The sequence below is a fragment of the Eriocheir sinensis genome, chromosome 22 (assembly GCF_024679095.1).
Source record: "Eriocheir sinensis breed Jianghai 21 chromosome 22, ASM2467909v1, whole genome shotgun sequence".
NCBI lineage: Eukaryota > Metazoa > Arthropoda > Malacostraca > Decapoda > Varunidae > Eriocheir > Eriocheir sinensis.
The window spans coordinates 6084083-6105252 of NC_066530.1; positions in this window are offsets into that span (position 1 = coordinate 6084083).

Here is a 21170-nt window from a genome sequence, read left to right on the forward strand (position 1 = left end):
TTCCCAAGTGTGTATGGGTATGTAGTGCTTGTCTTCCCACGGCCAATCACCTTTGTCCCAGCTCGTGATGTCACCTATGGGTGGAGCTTAAGAAACCGGTTGAGAATAAAATATGTATTTTGTCATTCAAAACAAGACTAATTAATATACATGCATATAGTATGGAAGCACAAATAATAATATTGTAGTAGATTTATCCTTAACATCCCTAACAAGTGTTAATTAACTAATGGCAAAATAAATATGCAACCTGATTCTCTCTGTGCGAAGATCACAACAGCAGCAGCTGGATATAACGATGAGGAAAGCTCAGCAGAACAGATGATAACATTTTCCACCCACTGATTGGAGCTAGAAAACTAGTTAAAAAATATTCACACGGGAGAAATAACGAAGGGAGAAAGAGATGTCTCATGGAACAGGTGGAGAATAAGTGGTCTCCTAAGCTCCGCCCACAGATGACGTCACAAGCTGGAACAGTGATGATTGGCCGTGGAAAGCCAGGCACCTCATACTCATATAGACTGCGTGAGCTATATTTTATCCCATGTGAATATATTTTGAACTAGCTTTCGAGCTCCTATCAGTCGGTGGAAAATGGTATCATCTGTTCTGCAGAGCTTTCCTCGTTGTTATATCCAGATGCTGTTGCTGTGATCTTCACTCAGAGAGAACGAGGTTGTATATTTATTTTGCCATTAGTAACTAAACACTTATTGAAAATGTTTAGGATAGACCTACTACAATTTTATTATTTGTGCTTCCATAATATGAGTCACCTGGTGCTTAAGGGGGGAACAAGCCAATTACCTAGTTTTGAGCTCCAGGCCTTCAAAGTCAAACACAGCAAAAACATAATGAAAAACACACATAGCAATATCATCACACATCAAGAGAAAGTTTCCAGCTTAAATTCAGTGGAATCAGTGTTTGTATGAAAATGTGTTATTTATTAAAGAAAACACACACAAGCATGTAAGGGTGTTTATTAATGTATGTTTATTATCCGATTTAATTCAAACTCGGAAAATTAAAAGAACATGATGTAACTAACAGCCACTTTAAATTTCAAAACAAAATTTCCATATTTAGTTATTTTATGTACCATACTAGTGCTCTTCACCCATAGAGTCCTGATACAGCCGACTCCATACACTCTGCAGACAGGCAAGAACATACTGCCCTCACCACCCTTCTACTGGGCCATAGGGACTGATTTCCCATTTTCACGTTTACAGAGGGTTGCACAGTGCTTCCATCTAGCGCAGTGGTTTTTAACTTTTTCAGAGGCGCCGAACCCTAACGAAAACCTCCGCACAGTAGCTGAACCCCTCAAGTACAATGAAAAAAAAATACAAGTGGAAGAAAATTTCCTTCAAAATTCAAGCATATTGATTTTGGATAATACAAGGAATGGATTCCATTTTAATCTATAAAAATATTAAGGAAAATTTGCTTAAAATTCAATTGCAAAATTACAATGCCTTAAGGGAGGATCTTCACCGAACCCCTGAGACTCTCTCGCTGAACCCCTGAGGTTCGGTCGAACCCAGGCTAAGAACCACTGATCTAGCGGAAACCGGCGAAAACTCAAAATCCACCATGTTGGCGTATTCGCCCCTCGAGCTCTAGGCGCCTCAAACATGCATGTATATTACGTTAGTCTTGTTTTGGAAACTAAAAACATTTTATTCTAAAGAGATCTAAACTTCACCCACAGGTGACGTCACGAGCTATGAGAACAAAACAAACGTCGCCACGGCTACCAACCATTGCATCATTATAAAATTTTCTGCTATACAGTACGTAATCCCTCGCCATATCACGGTTCACTTATTGTGGTCTCACTGTAGTGGATTTTTAAATTGTATTGTATCGCGGATTTTTAGCTATATCGCGGGATTTTGTGGTTTATAGACATTTTTAGATATTTATTATTTCAAATATTTTTGCAGTAAAATAAGCATTTTCTAGCCAAAAAATTAAAACAATATATATCAACGTAATTCGGAACACACGTAAATAAGCACCTACGTCACCTACCTATTTTTTATTTTTCCGTCACGGCCTAGTGCGCTGTTAGGCTTTTCCCTGGTTCACTCCTCCCCCACTTCCTTTCTTTCTTTTCCATTTGTGTTCCCCTCCCTCCCAGATTTTCTTTTAATCTCTCTCTCTCTCTCTCTCTCTCTCTCTCTCTCTCTCTCTCTCTCTCTCTCTCTCTCTCTCTCTCTCTCTCTCTCTCTCTCTCTCTCTCACTCACTCTCTCTCTCTCTCTCTCTCTCTCTCTCTCTCTCTCTCTCTCTCTCTCTCTCTCTCTCTCTCTCTCTCTCTCTTCTTTTCCAGTCCCATTTCCTCCACTCATTTCCCTTGTTTCCTCTTTTCACACACACTTATCTTAAGCCTTATCTCTCACTCTATCACTCTCTTCCTCCCTTTCTCCTTCCCCATTAGATTATGTGAACACACACACACACACACACACACACTCACACACATACAGTGTTAACACATGGAACAGCTTGCAGGAAGAAGTGGTGGAGGCGAACAGTGTCCACCAAATGAAGGAAAGGCTGGATCAATGTAGATATGGAGATGGGACTATTAGAGTTTAGCTCGGACCCTGTAGACTACAAATAGGTAAATACGGTAAATACACACACACGCACGCACGCACGCACGCACACACACACACACACACACAGAAGGAGAAATGGGAAGGGTGTGTGGAGGGAGGGGCAGAAGTGAGTCAGCTCATGTCCTGACAAAAGCCCTGACCTGACTCTCCCTCAGGACCTGACCTGACTTTCCCTTCTTCTCTGGGATCTCTCCCTCCCCACACACTTCTCATTACCCCTTCTGTGTGTGTGTGTATTTCCAACTAGATAAATACACACACACACACACACACACCAAACACACACACACACACACACCAAACACACACATACACCAAACACACACACACACACACACACACACACACACACACACACACCAAACACACACACACACCAAACACACACACACACACCAAACACACACATACACCAAACACACACACACACACACACACACACACACACACACACACACACACACACACACACACACACACACACACACACAGAAGGGGAAATGGAAAGGGTGTGGGGAGGGAGGGGCAGAAGTGAGAGTCAGGTCATGTCTTGACTGAAGCCCTGACCTGACTCTCCCCACTGCTCCTCCCTCCCCACACCCTTCTCCTTTCTCCTTGTTTTCATCCTCTCTATCTCCCCCTGTTTCCTCCACGCCATTTCCTTGTTTTCTCTTCTTTCATCCTCTGTCTCTATTTTTTTATCACTCACTGTCGCTCTCCTCCCTTTCCCCTTCCCTGTATTTACCTTGTTGTGATATAAAGGAAGTGAGCTACACTCATATTGTCCTTTCTATTTGTATTCTTCCGCCCCGCTCAACAAACTAATTCCTGTGTGAAGTTCGTATTTACGAAGCAAAGGTTGAAAGTCAAAACAAAAATTATAGAATCATTTATTGGGACCGCGTTGTAACAACGAAACTTCATAGGAAGTGATTATGAAAGTGTGGGAAAGGTCAGTAGGAGTGTGGGAAAGGTTTGTAAGAGTGTGGGGAGGGTTTATAAAGCTTTAAAATATATATATAAATAATATAATAAATATAACGTCGCTACTCCGCGGATTTTCGCCTATTGCGGGGGATTCTGGAACCTAACCCCCGCGATGGATGAGGGATTACTGTATATAGTGTATGTCACTGCATCAAGCACTGTTTACATAAATATTAGCCACACAATATTTTCCATTATAGAAAATACCTAAAATGCATTAATTTTTCGGTTTTCAACGTTTCATTTGATTTGTAGTAGTACCAACAATGTAAGGAAAGATAGCTTCCAAGGGGAAAGAGAAGAGAGCGTTTGCTAATGCCACTAAACAGAAGCACACTCTCTAAGAGATGCTTTAATGAAGAGGGAAGAGGTTGACTTATAATCCTGCCATAAGTTTCATAATGACATCACCTGTCTCCTGAGACCTCATCCAATTTATTGTTACATTAGTGCTCCTGACCTGAGTAATAACATGACCACAGTCACAGTAGTTTAACCCTTAAAGCGTGGGTGTCAACAATTGTCGACGGCTGGTGCCTGGGCTCAAACCGCGGGTGTCGACAATAGTCGACATGCCGTTTTTTCACTTAGCGCGCTGTCAAATTTAATTTGTTTGTGGTGAAGTAGAGTAAGCATGTCGTTTTCTTTCAAACGATACCCAACCATGCTCTCTTAACTAATTTTTGATCAGTGTATGCCAGTGGTTAGCATTGAGAAGATGTCTGCTCGACATCCCACCTCCTCTCACCTTCCAGTGAATTTCATCCATAAAATGGGGGCTATTTGACCTCAGTACCAATCAAGGACATCAGGAAGGCCCGTAAGTTAAGTTTTTTGAGGTGTTTTTCATATAAGCTGTATAAAGTTTATGCCTTTTTTACTAAATCATAGAAGGGAAGTCCACTAAGGGTGGAAAACTGTCTATAATAATGTGTTTTCAGTGATCTTATTCAATATTCGGTACTCGCGCTACCAATGGTCATATAGATTTCATATTAACGTTAAAGGACAGGTGAGGGTATTTACTTTACAATGATACTTCATTCAGTCACGTGTGTTAAGTAGCAGTAAAGGTATGCAAGGTTGAAGTTAGGTATGGTTTAGCCTGAATATGCCCGCGTGGGAGGACAGGCACGGCAAACAACCCCGCGCCTTAAGGGTTAAGCCTTATGCTCTGTGATGAAAATGTAAACACTGATTCTAGATGTGTAGATAAACAGTGGAAGCACTTGTGAAGAGGCACTCCTTATAAAAAAAAAAAAAACATAATTATTTGCTATTTGAAAGCTTAGAATCTCTGTTTTGTGATGACTTAACAGAAATGTAAACACTGATAATGGGGAGCCACAAAAAATGAAATAAATCACTAGCTCTGGCCAAAAACATGAAAAAGTATATATTTTGTGTAAAACAAAATGGCATTGTCATGTCTCCAATATCATCCCAGAATATCATCCCTGAAACACTCGTGTATCTGTAGAGATGTATAATTATTAGTTATTTCAACTACAGGTAACTCTCGATTTACGCGAGTATTTTGTCCTTGAAGAGGTCGCGTAATTAAAAAACAAAACAATGTAAATCACAAGAGGTAGGTTTCTATCGAAAAATAAATATTCACTTCATTCAGTGGAGAGAGAGAGAGAGAGAGAGAGAGAGAGAGAGAGAGAGAGAGAGAGAGAGAGAGAGAGAGAATATCCATATCACCGAGATATCCACTCAGGCACTCAGTCTCAGCCTCACTCGTGTGAGGAAGAAATGAGGGACACCATGAGCGACTAGCTAGTATTGGTACCGGTACCGAGCAGTCTGGTACCGATACCGTACCGTATAGCTGGTACCGTTAGTACCGGTAATGGTACCGGTACCTCCCCACCCCTATTGTTGAGTAGCGTGGCAGCGTGGCGGGAAGAACTGAGCTCAGCTGTGTGGCCGCGGCGCCGTGTGAGTCCAGTTGCGTGAGACATCTGGTGGCCACTCCATAATATATCGTGTATAAATGAAAAAAACATGTAAATCAAACATTTATTTGGATTTTGGACCCCGCGTTATTTCAAAAACGCGTAAACCAAACTCGCGTAAATCGAGTTACCTGTATGTCTCTGAAATATAATCAGATATGAAAGATGCCATGAGCGCACTATCCCGTGGAAAATATGGCGCTCACATTGTTGTCTTTATTGCTTAGGTTGTAAGAGTTCAAGCATGTATATACGTGAAGCCTGTGTTTACTATCTGCAGTCAATCAAGCATGTATTCATTCGTCACATTATCGCTTCCTATGGATATGTAATTCCCTCTAGCTACATTAACCCCATCAGTCTTAATGACGCATTTCGCATCATTCACAAAATGTTGTCCAGAAACCCTAATGACACATAATGTGTCAATGGAGCCTCAGTTGAACAATAGGCTAACCACTAAATACTCACTAAAAATCGGCAAATGAAGCCCTCTGTGTCATTTTTGGACAGGTTGTGGGCGAGATGATCAGTTTTAAAAGTGTATAGCAATGCTCAATGACAGTTATTTCCACAGCATAGCTGTTAGATTTGCTTTGCACCTCCTTCAACCTTGCTCGCTCCCTGCCACTGGAATGAATGCACAATATATATCTCTGGATCTGAGAGGGTTAATTATGTTTTTGGAAGTGTCTAACATATATCAGTACAGTTTCCCGCCATTTGGACACACAGGTAAGCCACTCCCCCACCCCCTCACCATCCACTCGCCACTACAGTCATCCCCCGCCGTTCGCGGGTATTTCGTTCCCGGACTTCGGCGCGATGCGCGAAACCGCGAACGGCGGGACTATAACCCTATGGGAAAATATGCATTTGGGGAAGTCACCTCTGACACGTCATATAAAACATGTTTTTTTCGTTCCCAAAAGTAGCCCAATTTGCGATAAGTAGCCCAATCTGGCAACACTGCAGTGTGGCGGCGCGTGAATTTTTTTTTTTTAGGATAATGTTGCTATGAGAAAATCTCGACCAATAGCAGTCGTCCCTGAGTGAGCTGCTGGCCAATAGGAAAGCATGACGTCACAGTCTAACCGTGACGTCACTCAGGAGCAACCTAAAGGCGGTGTCACACTAGCACTTTTTCCGTCAACTTTTTCCGTCGTTTTTCTGAAAATCGTCGATATCTTGGCTGCGGCCTGTCACACACAAACGGTGTTTCGTCTGAAACTTTCCGTCGGCACAGACCAAGGAATGTAAACAAACATGGAGTCCACGCTGCGGCAAAGATACGCTGCTCTGAACCTAATACTGTGTATTGTGAGACTTAGACGAGCTAAACAAGCCAAAAAGCGTGCATGGATGCGCTCATGGTTGGCTCGTCGGGAAAGAGAAAGTGTACCACAGGCTGTTAAAAGAGCTGAGTTTAGAGGATCATGAGACTCTGAAGAATTGGATCAGGTTGGACAAGAGCCAGTACCACAGACTTCTGGAGTTAGTGACACCTCTTATTGCCAGAAGTGACACCAGGATGAGGAAGGCTGTCACTGCAGGAGAGCGTTTGAGACAGGTTGAAGCCACGCGGAAAGTCTCGGTCTTGGTCTTGGAAATGTAAACAAAGGCGGAAATTTGCAGGCGGAAACGATCCTGATCGTCTGACAAATTCATGCGATAAGTTCATGCGGAACGATGAAAAATCGACGGAAATGGCATTAATCGACGGAAAAAGTGCTAGTGTGACACCGCCTTAACGTCCATTGCCCCGCCTCCCTCCTCTCTCCCTTCCCCCCTCCTCTCTGCCTCCCTCCCTCCCTCCTCTCTGCCTTCCTCCCTCCTCTCTCCCTTCCCCCCTCCTCTCTGCCTCCCTCCCTCCTCTCTGCCTTCCTATTTAGCGTCAATGCATCCGCGTATACGCGAAACTGGGGCCGCGTATAAGCGGGGGGGGGTCACAATTAGTTGACCGCGAATACGCGAAACCGCGATGGGTGAGACCGCGAACGGCGGGGGGTGACTGTACTTGCCTATGACTCACAGTGTGTAAAGAAAGTGCAAGAGGAAGACAATGAAGTGAATATCAAGTTGAAGGAAGTGGCATTTAAACTTGTTTATAAATTAATTAATGGTACTGCACTATCACTGAAGGTGGGCGTTTATTCCATTCTCGCTCCACAACGTGATTATTTTTACAATTGGCGGCAAAGTTTTCTTCGTACCTACGCTTTGCCTGATTTACTAGTATTTTCACTCGTCGCCTGGCTACATGATAAAGTCTAATATTTTCAGGCGTGTTGTGTACATACTTTCTTTAGCCTGCAGAACAGGACAAATGTGTTCTGCTGAGTGAGTAATTGATTTTGAAAGTTTAGCCATATTTCCTCAACGTGGGTGAAGTCATCTGATAGTTGCATTTCTGTGAAACTTGCTCTTTTAAAATCAGGCACCATTATTTTGTTTTCAGTCACTTTTGTTTCAGCATTAATGTAGGCGTGCACAATTTGTGATTAACATGCACTAATTTGAGAGAGAGAGAGAGAGAGAGAGGATATCCTGATATGGATATGTTTTTATCACTGGTACTGGAGATTTTGGTGCCGGTCCTCAAATTAACGGTACAGTCGCGCTACGAAATGTTGAGACAGTTTTTATAATCTTTCGGACAAGGAGCGTAGGCTGGCGACATCTGACAACTACCCTCGGGGAAACATTCTCAACCGACTTTTATAAAACTACTTAAATTTAGACTATTTACTTTTGCACACACCTAATAAATATCAGTGATTCCCTTAAATGCAATGAAAACTTAATAGTGTACTCTATGTGAATGTGGCGAAGAGAAACGTGTTGGAATGATAGGTTATGTAGCCACATTCATTTACAGAGTCGCCGTGGCGGAGTAGAAATCACTTCATTATTCATCCCTACAAGTTATAAATAATATTATTTTGATCAGATGTATATAATTAACTCGACTAGGCTAGCAATGCAGCACTGACCAAGCATTGTCTCTCCTCTACCAAGATAATAGGCTATATTGTGTCGTCTGTCGTGTGTCTCGTGCAACTTTGAATTATGTGTCTGGCTACTTGTTGATACTTCACTTTGGATTTTACCGTTAGTTAAAAATATAGTCAATTGATTTTGTGATTTTTTTCAGAATCTCGCTGATTTCACACACACAAGATTTATATAGTCATGCATGAATGTCGTTCCCGATGACCTCATCATCAAATGCGAGTTCATTATTTAGTATTTATTTCGCATTTCATCAAATGAAGTGCAGCTAATTATTTTTCCTTATTATTTTATGATATAGGGTTTATCACTACATTGAAAAAAAGAGCAATATATTTGTGTTTATATATATATATATATATATATATATATATATATATATATATATATATATATATATATATATATATATATATATATATATATATATATATATATATACACACAGGTAACTTGATTTACGCGAGTAATGTGTCCTTGAAGAGGTCACGTAAATCAAAAACAATGTAAATCAAACAAGAGGTAAGTTTCTATCGAAAAATAAATATTCACTTCATTCAGTGGAGAGAGAGAATATCCATATCACCGAGATATCCACTCAGGCACTCAGTCTCAGCCTCACTCGTGTGAGGAAGAAATGAGGGACACCATGAGCGACTGGCTAGTATTGGTTCCGGTACCGAGCAGTCTGGTACCAATACCGTACCGTATAGCTGGTACCATTAGTACCGGTACTGGTACCGGTACCTGCCCACCCCTATTTTTGTTATTGCAGCATGGGTACTGTATTGTTGTTCAAGTGGCGCGCGGGAAGAACTGAGCTCAGCTGTGTGGCTGCAGCGCCGTGTGTGTCCACTTGCGTGAGACATCTGGTGGCCACTCCATAAAATATCGCATATAAGTGAAAAAAAACCATGTAAATTAAACATTTATTTGGATTTTGGGACCCTGCGTTATTTAAAAAAACGCGTAAATCAAACTCGCATAAATCGAGTTACCTGTATATATATATATATATATATATATATATATATATATATATATATATATATATATATATATATATATATATATATATATATATACCCTCTCGAAGTTTCGCTTGCTTCATTCTGAAGGTATGGCGCTAAACTCGAGGATCGCGAAACTTGAGGTATTGAAATCCATGTAAAAGCGCTTATTGGTTCTGACCCGTGGAAAATAATGACTTTTTCCGACTTTACTCCCTTGTTATCTCAAAATATGTATACTTGTTACTAGGCAGTAAATGGGAAGTGAGAACAGATCGTTTTTAAGCCCCAGTTGAAGGCGACTTCCTAATAACTGGCTGGCAGTTCTGAATACACGCTTGTGATCTACGTGGTGTTGTCTGCTAAAGGTATAAGGACGGTCACTCGCGGTCCCCCGTGGGACAGTCGGACAAACTTATATTTTTCTGGTAGTTTTTTGTGTCAAGAAATAATCTGCTAACACTTTCTGTTAAAAATCATGAAATCACTAATATCATGATTGACTTTTCAATGCCTATTGAACGTAAACCGCTGCCACCGCCGCAAAACAGCTTGCAGAGAGGTTCAACTTGCTTACTGTTTCCATATTTCCCTCACCACTCACAAAGATCACAAGCGGACAGACTAGAACAAAACCAGGCAAATTAGTACTTTTAATGCTGTGTATTCCCTCAGCGTGCATGCATGGTGGACAGCAGAATGACTAATTTCATCGGGGAGATATTTCTCGCAACACCGGCCAGTGTAGTGGACCATCTTCTTCTTTTGACCTGTAATGCTTTGTATCGCTTCTTAGGTCCTCCTTCTCTACACTTTTATACTTCACAACATGCACTTAGGGCCGCTTTCACAGTCATTTTGTTTGTTTTGATCGTTACTAATGGCGGCGATCGCCGCTATAGTATTTCCTCGTGAAACTAGCCGATCGGGTAGTGGCGGCTGCGGGGTTAGCCTAGCCCCGCACTTACCACACACACTCAACATCTCTCGCTTTGTGTAAGGATCCCACACTGTAGAGCAGTATTCAAGTGTTGGTCTCACAAGTGTCATAAGCTATGTGTTTAATGTCAGGTGTGCAGTTATGTAAATTCCTCCTCAGGAACCCCAGTGTTTGGTTGGCTGTGGCACTGATGTGGTCTATGTGAGTGTTGAATTTCAAGTTACTTGATAGATGGATGCCAAGGTAATTGTGTGTGTGCACTGATTCTAGGTCTGAATTATGGAGAGTGTAAGTGTGATGGATGGGGTTGTGTGCTCTGGTGAATTTTAATAGTTTACATTTGTCTGGTCGGAAATGCATCTGCCAGGTGCGCTCCAACCGATGGAGGGCGTCCAAGTCTTTTGTAGCAGTCTGCAGTCGTCAGTAGTCTTTAATGCTCTAAATAGCAAACTATCATTGTCAAATAGTCTAATGGAAGAGTTAGGCGTTGAGAGTGGAAGATCGTTAATGTACAGGAGGAAGAGAAGGGGGCCTAGAACAGTGCCTTGTGGGACACATAAACAGGGACAGTGTCAGATGAAGATCCATCAAGAAGAACACGTTGAGTCCGGTTAGTAAGAAATGCAGTGATCCAGTGGAGAATAGGTCCTGAAATACAGTAGTATTTCAGTTTTAATGAGTTGCAATTCACATGAGCGTTTAGGTCGAAAGCCGTGTTGTGAGTCAGTAAGGATGTTGTTTGTGTCAAGGTGATTCATCATGTGTTTGTGTATTGTGTGTTCAAAAATTTTACATGAAATCGATGTTAGTGAGATTGGACGATAATTGGCTGGGTCAGTCCGGTCACCTGTCTTTAATAAAGGGTTAATATTTGCCAAAAGCCAGTCAGAGGGTAGCTAATGAGGTGGATGATAGCAATTTGGTGAATATGGCCTGAAGGATGGGAGCAAGGACTTAATGATGAATGCGGGAATGTTGTCGGAGCCAGTGGATTTAGTTGTGTCAAGTCCTTCCAGTAGTTTCTGTATTCTGTTAGTCATAATGTCAAGGAGGGCTATCGGGGGGAAGGGGCTGTGTGGCATGTTTGGTGTCAGGTTGTGTTCTTGTGTGTACACCGATTGGAACTGTGTTGAGTATTTGTGCTTTGTGTTGTGGGCTGGTTACTAATGTGTTATTGTTGTCTTTCAGTGATGTAATCATCTTAGTGTCATGTTTGCGCACCTTAAAGAATTTGAAAAAGTTTTTGTTATTTCTTACGTTGTCTGCGAGGTAAGTTGCTATGTGTTTGCATTCCACTAATCTAATGTTTTTTGGCAAGTGTCTTTTGGTAGTTTTTGTAAGCGGTCCAATTATCTGTTGTGTTGTGCACGTCTGTAAAGTCTTTGTTTCTTGCGATGTTGTCTGCGTAGGTCCCTGGAAAGCCAGGGAAGTGTGTACCTACTAGAAAGTGTTTTTTGTGGTATGTGTCTGTTCATTGAGGCGTGTATAGTGTGTTTCAGGTTGTTCCAGTAGGTAGAAGGAAGTCTTGTGTCGCAAAAAAGTCAGTGCTGAAAGCAGTTAGGTCTTGTTTGATCATGTCTAAGTCAGCCCTTGAATAAAGGAATATCTGTCTGGGTCTCTGTTTATATCTAATCTGTCAGAACAGTAACAATGGCTGCTGTAATTGTATCCTTATTGTCTATTAGAGTCTACACCTTTTCACCCTCAAATTAAAAAAGTTGAATTTCAAGTTAAAAAAGTTGAATTTCAAATTAAAAAAGTTGAATTTCAAATCAGAAAAGTTGAAGTTCAAATCAAAAAAGTTGAAATTCAAATTAGAAAAGTTGAATTTCAAATTTAAAAAGTTGAATTTCAAATTAAAAAAAGTTGAAATTCAAATTAGAAAAGTTGAATTTGAAATTTAAAAAGTTGAAGTTCAAATAAAAAAAAGTTGAAGTTCAAATTAATAGATGAAGTGCAAGTCATAGAAAGAGATATGTGTGCATACACAAACCGTAACCCCCTTGGTCAGAAGCCGTACAGCAACTGGAAAAAAAAAAAAAAAAAAAAAAAAAAAAAAAAATTCCTTTGGAGAAAAATATTATCTGGGGAAGCCCATTTCCTGAGGAGTATTATGCACTCTTTCTTTTGCCTGTAAGGGCAAATACAGATTTTTAATGAATATTTTCCCACTAGTAGTACGGGTTGTGTCCACCTCACCCTATATGGATATACATATGAACATTAACACAAAGGGGAGAGACGAGAATTCACTAATACTTGATGATGGGGTGGAAGATGAGCAGTGTGCCGTTCACACATTTCAAGGGCCCAGTAAACACTGATGCCACGGGCTGAGCACATTGTTGCCAAACTATCGTACTCATCGCATTGCATTTTTTCGTAGTTTCCGACCGATAACTACTGCAAAAAACAAAGAAACATCAATGAATAACAGTCTTATTGCTAACTTTTAATTTTCCATTGTTATTTGTGTAGGTCACGAAAGTTTGAGGCTTAAGAATGGTAAATACGAAGTCCAGTATGATAATTTGGCACCGCTGGCTGAGCGAGAAGGAGACGTTCGCTAGTTTGTTTTCATACAAGCATGGTTAAGCATCATCACTTAATTTTCTTCCTAACTGTTGTTAATTTATATGAAGTAGCAGTAAGTACTACTATTATACATAGTTTAGAAAAAGTTGCCGTTGTTGACGTAGCAGTGATTGCCACTTTGTTTACGTTTGCGGAGAGGTTTGGTGAACAAACATCCGCTTTAATTCAAGTGCCAGTGTACCACTAAAACTTCACTAGCAAGTAAACAAAAACTGAACCTTCACCTTATAAAACGCAGGGTGATTTTCTGGGTCTTTTTCTGATAAAAAAAAAGAGTGTCTTATAAGTCGTCAAATATGGTAGATATAAGGACTGGGATTGCAAATGATGATTAACTTGAAACTTAGAAGCTGCCATGTGTTGGCTAAGCAAGCTATTGCAGTCATCTCATAACTCTGTGATTCCTTCTGTATGAATAAATGAATAGACACAGTAATCAGGATTGTATATATTAATTTTTTCTCTTTCTCTCACAGGACAGAGGAAGAGATAGGTGTAGATGACCTCTCCAGTGTGGATGTGCCCCGGGACTTGGCAGAGAAGTTCACCTCACAGGATGAAAAATATCTGACAGGGGGAGACACCACCTGAAACATGTACACATTTGGGGAGGCGGTGGCTGAGTGGTCAGCGTGCGGGCGTGGTGTCCTGGAGGACCCAGGTTGGTGTTGTGAGCTGTCCGGGTCTGATCTGCGCATGCGTGAGCTGTCCAGGTTTTGTTTACAAATTTCATACACTGCATTAAATCTTTTGATAGCTTATATTATCTTATTATTTTCCTTCTGTCTCCTCAGAGTTCAAGGGTGAAAGGAGGCCAATATGTCAACTATCAATGGGGTTTAGTCAGATCTGGTTTTGTTGTTTTATTTTACTGGCAAATGAGACAAAATAAAATATTAATATGAAACATATCCTCATTTAAGTCTTTCTTGCATGAAAGCACTACAAAATCAAGCAGAATTGGATCATCATCATCATTTCATCGACGCCTGCTCCTAGTAGCTCCCACCAGGGGATGACCACCACAGCAGAAGTTTTCAACTTTCTCTATTCAGACACTCATTCCTTGTCTGCCCAAAGTTTCTCAAAGATCTTTCCCCCATCTCCCTAATGTACTCCTGCACCCTATCTCTCCATTTCACTGGAGGTCATCCTCTAGCATTCCCTCCCTCTATCTCACTCACATACACCCTTCTGGTCATCTTACTCTCCTCCATTCGCTCCATGTGGCCAAACCACTTTAAAGCCTGTCGCTTCACTTCTTCCACCACTCCACGCTTCTTCCCTTCACCCCCGTGACACATTCCAAAATGCTCGTACACACTTTCATTACTCATTCCATCCATTCTACTCACACCACAGGCACTCCTCAAATAACTCATTTCCACTGCCTGCACTCTAGACCCGTGACTTTCATTCCAGGCCCACGTTTCACTCGCAAATGTGAGGGTTGGTACTATTATTGTATTTCTCAAATCCCTCTTTACCTCCATGCTCACACTTCTGCCATTCATAATTCGTCCCAAAGACCCTACCACCCTTCTTCCTTGCAATGCCCTTTCTTTTATCTCCCCGTCCGTACCACCATGCTTACACATAACTGATCCAAGGTGTTATAGTAGTTGTAATTATATCAATGTATTATTATTATCATTATATATCACCATGGATTAGGAATGCATGTATAGTGGAAAATACCCACTTCAGAGAGATCACGCCACCATTGTAGGAATGTCATCTGTCAGTGTTTATCATCCGTTCGTTCTCGGTATGTGTAACAAACACTTCGTCATCTTAGGGGTCACCTTGACTTATGTGACCAATTGTAATTTCATTATTTTCCAAGTCTGTAACGTCACTCCTTCCTGAGACCTTGACTGACACAGACCTATTGTCTCGGCTCTCTCTCCAACGCTCGCTGTATTTTTAGGTTAAGAATACATTTCACCTAAGGCAGTGAGTGTTTCCCTCACGCCCGTTTGCCCACCAAGACCCTGTTTGAGCTCCACGCAACCAAGCTGTACACCGTTACAAAGGTACTTAAACTCATTGACCTCCTCCATTTCTTCACCATTCAAAATTATTTTGCATTCTTTTTCACATTCAATACCCACTCTATATGGGCATACAAGATCTACAACCTCACTTCTACTTCGCTCACAAACCATCACTTTACTTTTGTTGACATTTACTTTCAGCTTTTTCCTTTAACAGACATTATCAAAAACACTGCCAAATTTTGTAAGTCGCTTTCATTTTCTGCAATGAGCACTTTGTCATCAGCAAACAGTATCGAATTCAGTGCCCACTTCCTTCCCTCAGTGAACATTTTTACTCCAACTTCCCCAACTTTGCCCTTCATTTCTCTAATAACACCATCCATATAAATATTGCGCAACCATGGTGACATTACACTTCCCTGCCTTAAGCCTACTTTTATCTCAAAATGTTCACTTGTTTCTCCACTAGTTTTGACATGCAGATGCATCCTCATAGAAAGATTTTAGTGCACTAAGCAATTTTCCTCCCACACCATAAATTTTTAAAACATCCCACAGTGCAATCCAATTGACTCTGTCATAAGCTTTTTTCAAATCCATGAAGGCAGCGTATAGTTTCTTTCCTTTTGCTTTTATTTTTTCTACTACCATCCTGAAGGAAAATACCTGATCCACACATCCCCTTCCCTTCCTGAAGTCTTCTTGCTCTTCACTGATTTTCTCTTCTGTAAGTCTTTGCACCCTCTATTATGACTTTTCTATATACTCAGGAGACTTATACCTCTATAGCTCCCACATTCCCCTCTCCTGCCCTTCCCCTTGTAAACTGGGACAATGATTTTTTGATTTGATACATTTATTGAGATATACACATACATATAACAGCATACATATATAGCCTCAAAAGGATGAAGGTACCTTTGTTGACTTCACCCCAACCCTGCTGTATTGTCTTAACATTACCTTACATTAAATTACACTATATTTCCGTACACTATGACACATCCAGTACACTTGTTATTGCCTTATGATACACATAACATCTTTACACTTTCCTGTCATTTCTTCTATCTTATTATTATTAAACATCCAGATGAGTTGGTCAGTGACGTTCATAATTTGCTGGTTCCTGAATCTGTACAGAATTGGACACTCGAAGATGTTGTGTTGTAAGGTGTGGGATCTTGGCTCGTTGCAGAGTCTACAGCAGATATCATCCTCTGCCTTCTCCACCCCGAACTGCCACAGATATTTGTAGCCTAACCCTCCACGAGCTGTGCATTCTCCCATATGTGAAGTCAGTCATCTGTGAAACTTTAACATAGTGTTGGAAGGTTTCACTGCCTGTGTGTTTCCCCCCAATCCTAACAGTATTCTCCTCATCCTGCCTTCTCCTAATATGTTTTAATCTGTCTCAAGGTTAGAGTACATGTGAGGTCTATAGCTCCCGGTCTGCTCCCGTCTTGGCGAGTCTGTCAGCTCGTTCATTGTATTCTACCACGATGTGTGACGGTATCAATACAAAAGTTACATTTCTGTTCTGCCTGATTAGTTTTCTCATTGTTACTTTGCACCTTTTGACCGTATCTTCACACACGGGGTGCCTGCTTGTAAGGGACTCTATTGCACTGCAGCTGTTTACAAAAAAGAGTACGTTACCTCCCGTATCCTCTTTCCCGCAACCCGAGGAATATGGCATACAATTCTGCTTGAGTTGAGGAGACATTGTCCGATATCCGGAAGCTGTACTCCCGTTCTTCCACGGAACTCGCATTTAATTGCTGCACCAAGATCCCACACCCCGCCCTGCCATTCTCCATGACGGCGCCATCGCAGAAAACTTGGATTACTCCCTCGTCACAGAGGCTCATGATCTTATTATCAGTTCTGGCCTTTAAGTCGGCAGCACTATACATACATTTTTTTCTCTCTAAGGTGAGGCTGTCAACAGCTATACACTCCTCCTCCCAGGGAGGGAGATTCCAAATCTTTCCTTGAATTACACAATGACTTTGGAGGTCGTATTTGCCCATAGCTTCCGCCAGCCTGTTTTGGTATCCTCTCTTGCCTTGCCTCCAGAGGGCCCTGCTTTCCCTAATACTGTCCTGCACAACACATGCCAGCTTGTTCCCTGCCCCTGATCTCATATGCCTCAGTGCTGCTATAATGTTTGTTTCCTCAACTTTACTTCGTAGAGCGCCCAAGTTCAGCTCTAGATGCATGGCATCTATCATTGCATTCCTTGGGCGGGTTAAAACAATTCTCATCACCTCATTTTGAATTTTTCCTAACTTTTCCCATCTCCTCTCAGCAAAGCAAGAAAGGGCAGGACTGGCATATTCTATCACAGATCTTATGGTGGTGAGGTACATCATCCGCAGCACTGGCACTCCAACACCTCTGCCGCTCCAGGCCAGGGATCTCAAGGGCTGCATTCGGGCCATGCACTGAACCACTAAATGGTTCAGCTCTGTTTCCTTGCTGTCTGTACCATAGCCAACGTGCATGCCCAGGTACTTGTAGCTGCGTACTCTCTCAATATGGTTCCCATTTATGGATACTTCGTCATGTCCTGCAGCCCTACACTGAAATTTTTGTTTTATCCTCATTTATAATCAGACCCATTGACTGAGTAAGGCCACCGAATTTATTAAGTGCTACCTGCATCTAGTCTGTAGAGATGCCCTGCAACAATATATCATCCGCATATATTATTGTGCTAACCCCTGCAGACAATTTTTCCTCAGCTAACTTGTTCATTAATATATTGAATAGGGTTGAACTCAATACTCCACCCTGAGGCGTCCCTAACTCCAGGTGTCTCTCCTGCGAGAGGTGCCCCTGGTAACACACCTGTGCCCTTCAGCCAAAAAGATAAGTCTCCAATCCAGTACAGAATCCTGCCTTTCACACCTAGTCTAGCGAGTTCGTATAGAATCACCTCGCCATTAGCCTTGTCAAATGCACCCTTGAGATCCACAAAAACCCGGCAGTAGTCGAAGTCGCTGGAAAGGCATTGAATTACAGTGTCCAATGTACCTCTTCCTTTTGTAAATCCATATATGTTCTCACTAAGTTGGTCGCCAACGAGATATAACAGTCTGTTCAAAATTATCCTTTCCATCATTTTTGAGCAACAAAATGTTAAAGATACCGGCCTGTTGCCTCCATTAGCCTTGGGGACAGGAATGATGATCGCCTTCTTCCACGCTCTAGGGAGCTTTCCTTCTCTAAGACTTAAATTGTATAGGTGCAGCAAGGGGCCGTCCTCGACGCTGGCAAGACAGTTCAATATATCATAAGTAATTCCATCCTCCCCTGGTGCGGTAGACTTCCCTATCTTGATTGCCCTGAGAAGTTCATCTCTGGTGATCTCTGTGTCTGTCACATCACCAATGTTTAAGGCGCGGAGTATGAATTTCTGCCTTTCGCCCTCCCACCCTTTGAGAGCTTCTCTGACGTCCTGAGGCAGCGAGGCGCTGCTGGCAGTGTGGGCCCAGTCGTCCATTAAATCGTTAGCCAGTCTATCGGGCTGCGAGTGAGAGACGTTGCTCACCCTTTTTCCTCGGACCTTATTTACTTCTTTCCATGTTTCGGTGATGTTTTTGCAGTTTCCTATCCGCCCAGCAAAATTCTCCCAGCATTTACTTCTCTCAATAAGTTCACCGCAAATTTTAGCAGCTTCAAGCAAGGTGTCTTTCTCGGAGTCGTCCCCTCCCTCGTCCGCCCATATTCTGTGGGCCCGCTGTAACATTAAAGTCCATTCCCTCAGTGTCTTGTCATTGTAGTATCAATCCCTCTTTGATCGGGGCTCATTACTAGGATTTTTCTCCTCCCTGCGCAATAAATCATCTATTACTCGGACCATATCTTCGTAAAACTTATCTGCACTCTCGGGATTATAGTTTCTATACCAGTTCTGAATGCCTTCAAGGAAGTACCCTATTTTATCTTTATGAAGAAATAATCTTTTCTGGTGTTGCGGCCTGCCTTGAGGGTCCCTAATGGTATAGAGATAGCCAAAGAAAAATAGTCACTCAGTAACTCAGGCACAACCACACAATCTCCACCCAGTCCCTGCCCATTGAGGATAAATGCAATGTCAAGTCGCCCCCCATGTATGTGTGTGGCATCACTTGAGCCTAGCAGTGTTGCATCAGGATAGTCTCTTAAAAATTGATGAAATCTGACACCATTGGTGTTCATTTTCCCAATCCTTTCTAATTCCCTGTGTCTTGCATTCAGATCCCCAGCTACAATTGTTGCGCTATTAAATATATTGTCAGGTAATGCATGGACAGAAAAACAGTTTTTGGTGACATAGAGATTCACTATGTTTAGTTGCCCCTCCTTTAGGTGAGCTTTCACAAGAATAGACTCAACTCCATCTTTTTTTCTCGGCTCCTCTGTCAGCTGTGAAGAGATGGAATTTCTTATATATGTTGCCGGGCCCCTAGTGCCCACACCTGCCAGCAGTTGATACTTTATGAAACCGTTGAGCTTCAGCAATCCCCCATTCCTGTCCCCAGTCTCCTGAAGGAGAATTACATCAATGTCATGCTTATGGACATAATAGTGTATATCACAACACCTAGTCTTTAAACCGTTAACATTCCACGAAATAATCTTTACGGTAGATTTAGCAGCCATTTTCACCTTGAGTATCCGTCTGTTGTCTAGGTAGTCCCTCTATTATATCCATTACTTTATCCATGTGCCTGTGCATTTCAAGCCACCCTTTATATAACATTTCTTTTTTACTTTCATCTCCACATTTCCCTAGTACAACCTCCAACCCAGACACACCCCTTGTCATCAACCTGTGTGCTTTAAGGACTTTCTGTTTTCCCTTTACCTTCAGCTTACACTCATCCTTGACACTCTCTCTTTCCTCACTCACACTTCCCAGCACCTTAGCTGGGGGACTAGCATGTCCTGCACTTTCCACAACTTTGCTCGCTTGGTTGCTCACTATTTTCTCAAGGGTTTCTAGTCGCTTCCCTACCACGCCATGTGATGAGTAGTCCAAGGCTTCGTTGCGTAGTCTGGGTCTTTTTGGGCAGGCACTTGACTTTGCGTTATGATGGCCACCGCAATTGCAGCATCGTGGCTCCACCCTCATGCTGGCTTTTATTTTCTCGCCACAATGTGTGGAGATGTGATTCCCCCTACAGAAACGACACCGCTCGTCCATCATGCAGCTCCAAGCCCGGTGTCCCCACCTTCAGCACCTCAGGCACATGGGCTGCTCCTTGGTATATGGCTTGACCGGCCACCTGCCTATTCTGGTTACAAAGAGTGTGTCTGGTAACTCTCCTTTCAACAGTGCAATCACTTGGCTTCTGGCTTCCCCTCTCACCTTGTTCCTCCTGGGCCACACGATTCTTGGATCATCGAGTAGATAGTCTGTCTTGAGCCACACTGGGTACCGAAAAATGATGATTTTGTTGGCCTGTTCCTGCTCCTGTAGTAAAAGTTTTAGCACCACACCTTCATATCCTTTCTCAGTAAGATGCTTCACTGCCTCCTCGCTACCAACCGTGATGTAGGGTTTGTTCCTTCCCTCCTTCATGATCGGCGGAAAACTTCTGTGTTCCCGGTCGATCTTCATTGTCCACAGTACCTTTTGTTGATAGGAGAGCTTACAGTCGTCCGGAAACAGGAGTCTGTGCCTCGCCACCTTGGGTTCCGCGTCTCTGCCATCCTCCCTCTTGTGTAGCTCGCCGCCCGATGAGGTCGTCTCTGTCTGGCTGCCATCTCCACCATTCTTCGTCTTCCTAGCTAGCTTAATGGCTCTCTCCTCATTGCTGCTCCTGTCCACTGCCTCCGTCTCCACGCTACTTCTCCCTCTTTTGTTGCTGGTTGTCTCGTGGTCCATCTCTGCAGCTAAGCTCTCGCTCCCATCACCCATCTCACAATCTCCATTTCTCGCTTCCAGTTCATTTCTCCCCGCTAAAGCGTCGTCACTCGGCAATAATGATGGAGGCCATAGAGCACTAGCCATACTATTGGTCCACTCGGTGAAGGAAC